The sequence below is a fragment of the Syngnathus floridae genome, chromosome 2 (genome assembly GCF_059516105.1).
Source record: "Syngnathus floridae isolate MCC-2025c chromosome 2, RoL_Sflo_1.0, whole genome shotgun sequence".
NCBI classification, from domain to species: domain Eukaryota; kingdom Metazoa; phylum Chordata; class Actinopteri; order Syngnathiformes; family Syngnathidae; genus Syngnathus; species Syngnathus floridae.
Genome location: NC_142414.1, coordinates 5,738,341 through 5,744,635, shown reverse-complemented (window position 1 = coordinate 5,744,635; position 6,295 = coordinate 5,738,341).

Genomic DNA, 6,295 nt, shown 5'->3' with positions numbered 1-6,295 from the left:
GATAGTGACGGATTTGTTTGCAAACAATTTGCAGGCCCCAGTCAAAGCAATGAGCTCAGCGGCCTGTGCAGACATATTGGATGGCAGTTTAGCAGCCTCCAAAACCATGTCGGCAGTAACAATGGCATACCCAGTAAGGGTCACACCAGATTCATTTTTCTTAGAAGACCCATCAACAAAAACCACATGACCATCTGGCAGAGGCGTATCTTCCAAATCAGGCCGAGCCTTAGCAACTTGTTGGGCAGCATCGACACAATCATGGAATTCGCCGTCGCCAGGAAGGGGAATGAGAGTGGCAGGATTGAGTGTCGCGCATCTTTCAACGGTCAGATGTGGCTGAGACAGCAACGTAGCCATGCAAGAAAGATGACGCGCAGGCGACAGGAAGGTCATATTAGTCTGCAGCAGAAGAGCTGAGACAGCATGAGGAACTTTCAGCGTCAAAGGATGAAACAACACAACACCAGCACTGCTCTCCACAGCCATGGAGGCCGCCACCACGGCCCTCACGCAAGGAGGGAGAGCACATGCAACACTGTCCAGTTTAGAGGAATAAAAAGCAATAGGCCGCAACCTTGAGCCATGCGATTGGAGCAAAACGGAGGTCATGTAATGACCTTTGCAGTCAACAGTTTGGACAAACACCTTTTCATAGTTGGGCAAGGCTAGAGTGGAGCTGGAGACCAAAGTCTGTTTGATCAAAACAAAAGCATCCTCAGCTTCAGGAGTCCATTTTAAGTGAGTAGACATCGAGATGTCCTCCACATACATCAATTTGGACAGAGGAGCAACAATTTGGGCATAATCCAGTATCCAGCTTCTACAATAACCCGTGAGACCCAAAAAAGACATCATTTGCTTCTTTGTTAGCGGCTTAGGAGCTTGTAAAATAGAGACCTTTCTGCTCTCAATTATGGAGCGACCTTGGGAACTCAGATTGTGGCCTAGATACTTAATTTCAGCGGACCACAGTTGAAGCTTGTTCTTGCTGACCTTGTGGCCTTCACCTGCCAAGTGATGCAGCACAGCAAGCGTGTCTTTCTGGCAAGAGGCCAAATCAGGAGACGCTATCAAAATGTCATCAACATAGAGCAAGATTTGACTCCCCATCGGCGGGACAAATTTAGCCATGCTGGCTGCCATCACCTGTGAGTAAATTGTCGGGCTTTCACAATACCCCTGTGGCAACCTCGTAAAGGTGTACCTGGAGCCAGCATATGTAAACGCAAACCAAAACTGACTTTCTTCCGCAATAGGGACAGAGAAAAAAGCATTGCTAATGTCAATCACTGTGAAGAATTTTGCATCAGGTGTCAATGAATTTAATAAGGTATGCGGGTCAGGGACACAAGGTGCCCTCTGAATAACCGCATTGTTTACAGCTTGCAAGTCTTGCACCAGTCTCCACCCAACAGAAGGGAGTGCCTTCTTCACAGGGAAAATTGGAGTATTGCAAGGAGAATCCGGGCAAGGAACAATGACACCTGCTTTTAATAAATCAGAAATAACAGGTGCGATCCCCTGTAAGGCATCAGATTTTAAAGGATATTGCCTCACACAAGGGCGGTATTCAGTTTTAGGTCTTATGACAACAGGAAGCGCACCTTTCACTAAACCAACGTCAGAAGGACCCGCAGACCAAAGATGACTCGGGACCTCAGCGAGGACGTGCTCGTCATCTGACGTCAGCACAAAATCTCAAAATGAAGGTGTTTGCTCAACACCAGGATCAGCATGGATTCCACTAATGAATGACAAGTCTCGAGCCATATTTTGTTTGAAAAGCTTGGTGGAAGGACTATAAAAGGAGTCAGGATTAACCTGAGTCCAGTCAGAAGCTGCCAAGGCATCACCAGCCATAAATCCCAAACATTGCCACGCTGCGGTGTGAGGCCTGTAGAGAGAGATGTGGAACGGAGTGGGAGACATGTGCAATCTTTGAATAGCAGGGGGAGCCGTTTGTATAACCACACAAGCACGGCTTTCACCATCATGCAGAAGGAAAGATGCCGTCAAAGTGGCAGGTGTAGCAGCCTCAAGCATGTTCTCGTAGTTGTGATCAGGACCAGGTGTGTCTTTATGCCACATAGTTAGGTGCAGTTTATCGGCCTCCATTGCCTGTTCAGGGCAACGCAAAAGAGTGGCCACACGGGCCAAAAGAGGGGAACCAAATTCCATCACTTCCGTATCAGCCAAATCCAATGAATAAAAATAGTAGCAGTGAAATTGACTATAAATCTGTAACTGGTGTCGCCTTTTGACAACAATTTGACCGTCAAGAGACACAAGGGAAAGCCCAAGGGCAGTGAGAGCATCTCTACCTAGCAAATTAATAGGGCAACTGGGCATCAGCAAAATGGGAATGCAACAACTTCCCCCTTCCAGGTCCCGTATCCAAACTGGTCGAGACTGGGGAACTGGGGTTGCCAGCCCATTTGCTGCTCTCACCCAAAAGGATTTACCGTTTGGTTGCACACCTTCAGGTATGTCACGACATGTGGTCACACATGCCCCTGAGTCACACAAAAAGGTTATTGGAGTCCCGTTTACCATTAGAGTTATCACTGGCTTCTCAATATTGTTCATCAACAAATCTTGAATGTTCAAATCGACATCAACAGGGGGAGCTGTTGACGAGACAGTTGTTCCAACTGTATTTTGATCGGTGCCTAGTCATAAGGGAGGTCTACTCCCGCCCTTGTAATTACCGGGCAGTTTCTTGCTATATGGCCTTTCTTCCCACACGACCAGCAAATAGGTTCAGAATTGTACCGCTTTGACTGACCTGAAGCGGGCTGGTCATTTGTTCCATAATTGGGAGAATCACGACTGTACCCCCCGCTACCTCTGCCACGGAATTTGTTACGACCACGCCCCCCTAGGCGTGGTTCGAAGGTCTTATTTTGATAGAACACTTCAGACTGCCCTCCTTCAACAAAAAACACGGTGTCTTTTTTCCCCTTATCTTTTGCTCTTTTTGAATTGACAACTTTTTCGGCGTGTATTGCATGATCAATGAACTGTGGCAAGGTAGATGTCGGGAAAGTGATCATATGTTTAGTGATCCAGGTTTGGATTGCTGGATGCGAATTTGCATGTAGAGCATTTTTGAGTTGTTGGTCATAAACATCAGTTCCATGCTCCAAGCCACTATTGGCTTTGAACACTCTTTCGAGCCTGTGTCTAAAGTCTTCAAACAACTCATCTTCTTTTTGTTTGGTTCGACCAATGTCTGTGTAATTTGCTCTACGTTCGAATTTTATTTTTATCCTGCCCAATAGGCGGTCAATTTCTGTCTGCAATGGCACCCCGTGACATTCCAATGGACGGCCCCGGGAATCAAAAGGATCCCAGGTGCCTTTAACGCTTGCCCAATGTTTGGTTAAGGATGCCATGAAAACCTGCTGTACTTCATCGCCTCTCAAATTATACGAAGCAATGAGTTGTTTCACGTCAGTACAGTATTGATCAACATCTTCAGTGGGCAACGCTATACCCTCAATTGCCGATTTTATATCAGCACTGGTCCATGTTCTGTACACTAAAATTGTGGGTCCTCCATCATCATGAGGATTTGCCACTTCAATCATCGGGTATGCGTCAGCCGAAGGATCCAACTTAGCACGGCTCCGCGTCAACATACCACGAGCACGGCTCCGCGCCAACATACCACGAGCAGAAGCACTATACTCAGGAGGATGATCTGTGTTTGGTAATTTGGGGTATAAAGACGGAAAAGTTGGTTCGCCTTGGCGTGCCGCAATCTCCGCCTTGACAATTTGATCATTGTTTTCATCCTCATTCATCGCATTGTCAGCCTCGGCCTTCAAGCGGGTCCGAGCTGACACTGTCTCATCATCCTCCTGCCTGTGCAACAGCAAGTTCTTTTTTATCTTTTCTTCGTCTTCCTTATCTCTCAATTTTTCTCTTATCTGCCCACATTTTCTCTTTTCCGCTTCTAATTCCCATTGTACTATCAGATGATACCCGTCTCTATTCTTCTTTACACCACATTTAGCATCAATTGCTTGCTTTAGGTTATTCAACGAATTCGTTTTCAGCTGACCATCAAATTTGTAATCAGTTATCCATTTATCAAGATATCTTACACTTTCGGGGTCGCCTTCTTCCATCAATTTCCAATCTTTGCATTTTAATTCATGTCGGGGTAGCGGTTTTTGTTTGCTATTCGCTGTCCCCATGGTTTATTTTCTAAATCTCAGTTTTGACTTTATTCACAGGACAGTGTTTAAATGTTCGATGTGTGGTGAGTCTCCGGAGGAAACGGAGAATCCCTGCCCTCATCCACACAAAGCCACGGTTTACAGCCCCGTGTATTTTACACAAAGGAGAGCTCAAAGGAGATCACTCTCAGTCAAATCACACACACACACACGCACACACACACACACACACACACACACACACACAATGCGCACTCTTATCTTCCCACAGGCAAGCAGGGGAGTCCGCCCTCCCGTGGAACTTAACAAAATCTAAACTCTTCAACCTTCCTATTGTGTAAGAAAAACCCTATTTTTGCTTTTTCCCCAAAGTCAATATAAAACCGATCTTTTCACGGATAAAGAAGCCAAACCAGCTAAACCAGAGTTAAGAAAACACCACAGATGGCAGCAGAAAGCTAACACTAACACATTAGGAAGGATAATTAGGAGGCCCACGACACCTCAGCGGAATTTAACTGCTCCAAATTACCTGTACTTCTCTAGAAAACAGATGGGTCCGCTTTCCCATGGAATTTAACTGACTTATCAGTCAGGGGACTCCAACATCCCAGCGGAATTTACTGTTTCTAATTGCACTTGATAGGGTCTAGAATTGTCAAGGTTTTAAGTGACCTCTTGTCACTGCACTTTCATTACTTCAACAGAATCAATATTCATACTCACAGTCTGCTGGGCCTTTCCCCGGATGTTCTCGTCAACCACTCCAGCGTCCAGCCAACTGATCGAGTCAGCCCCGTGAAAAGGGTTTCCTCAATATGCCTTGGCCAAGGACTTGTCCTGCGTCGAAAAGTCGGCCGGAGCCAGAAATAGTCCTATTGAGATTCCGGAACGAGCCCCCAAAAATCTGTTAGGTTCAGATTCAGCAAAAGGATCAGCAGACAAAACTAGTGAGACAGAATGTTGAGTCTTTTCTCGCGAGGAGTGCAAACAGACTTACATCAATCCAAAATACACTAAAGGTCTTGTTTACACTCCTCTCTTTTTATTTAGGAATGCCCTACCTACAATGTGAGACTAGCCCCTGATAGGTGGGGGGGAAAGCGTGGGCTTTGTCTCAGGAGTGAAGAAACGAGATTCTATGTGAAACTAGAAGTCGCGGACAGGATCCCACGAGAAACGAAAAGTGAATGTTATGGGAAACAAAGTAGTCATGTGAAAAGAGTGCATAGACAAAATGACATGTGCAGACATCAACAACTTTCTTGGATTCCCAGATGTGTAGAAGGTCAGGAAACTCCAGACAGCATCGTCTGACTTGTTGTGGACTGGGTGATGTCTGCAAGAAAAAACAGCAAGCATTCTGCGCAATAACTTTATTAATAAGTACGCATTAGGGAACGCATGATAACATATATATACAATTTATCTAACATAGTATCTTACCAAACAGCAATCATCATGTATAGGGCAAAAGCAAAACAACTACCAGAAAATATCCAAAACTTATTTAGGAATCGGGAGGGAGGTTATAAGTTAAGGGGGAATCACAACTTCAAAATCTTAAACATAAGAACAACCTTAAAAAGTTTCTGCATCACTATAACTGGGGTCAAACTATGGAACAATCTAAGTGAGGAACTCAAGCAAAGTCCAAATATCCACCAGTTTAAAAGAATGTACAAAAATATGTTGTTTAGCGGGTACAAAGGCTAAAAGTGCCAAAGGGCTACACACAAGTTAAAATGAAACAGAAAAATAAGTGTGAAAGTGTATCTACTTGTGTTCTGTTGTAGAATTACAGTATATGTTGAATCATTGGTTTAATGGATAAAGTGAGAAAGGGGTAGGAATCTAAAAAGCTATGCTTCTTCCTACTCCTTTTTGAGCATTCTTTATTGATTTATTTCCTTATGTATTATTATTATTATTATTTATTTATGTATTTTTTCTGTTTGTTGGTTTATATTTTGTTTGTTGTATGGACTTATATGTGGCACTTTTGAGTGTGATTTGTTTTGTTTTTTCTTTTTTGTTTTGGATGTTCGAAATAAAGATATCAATCAATCAATCAATCGGGTTGCCAAATAGGTTTGCCTGTAACATTT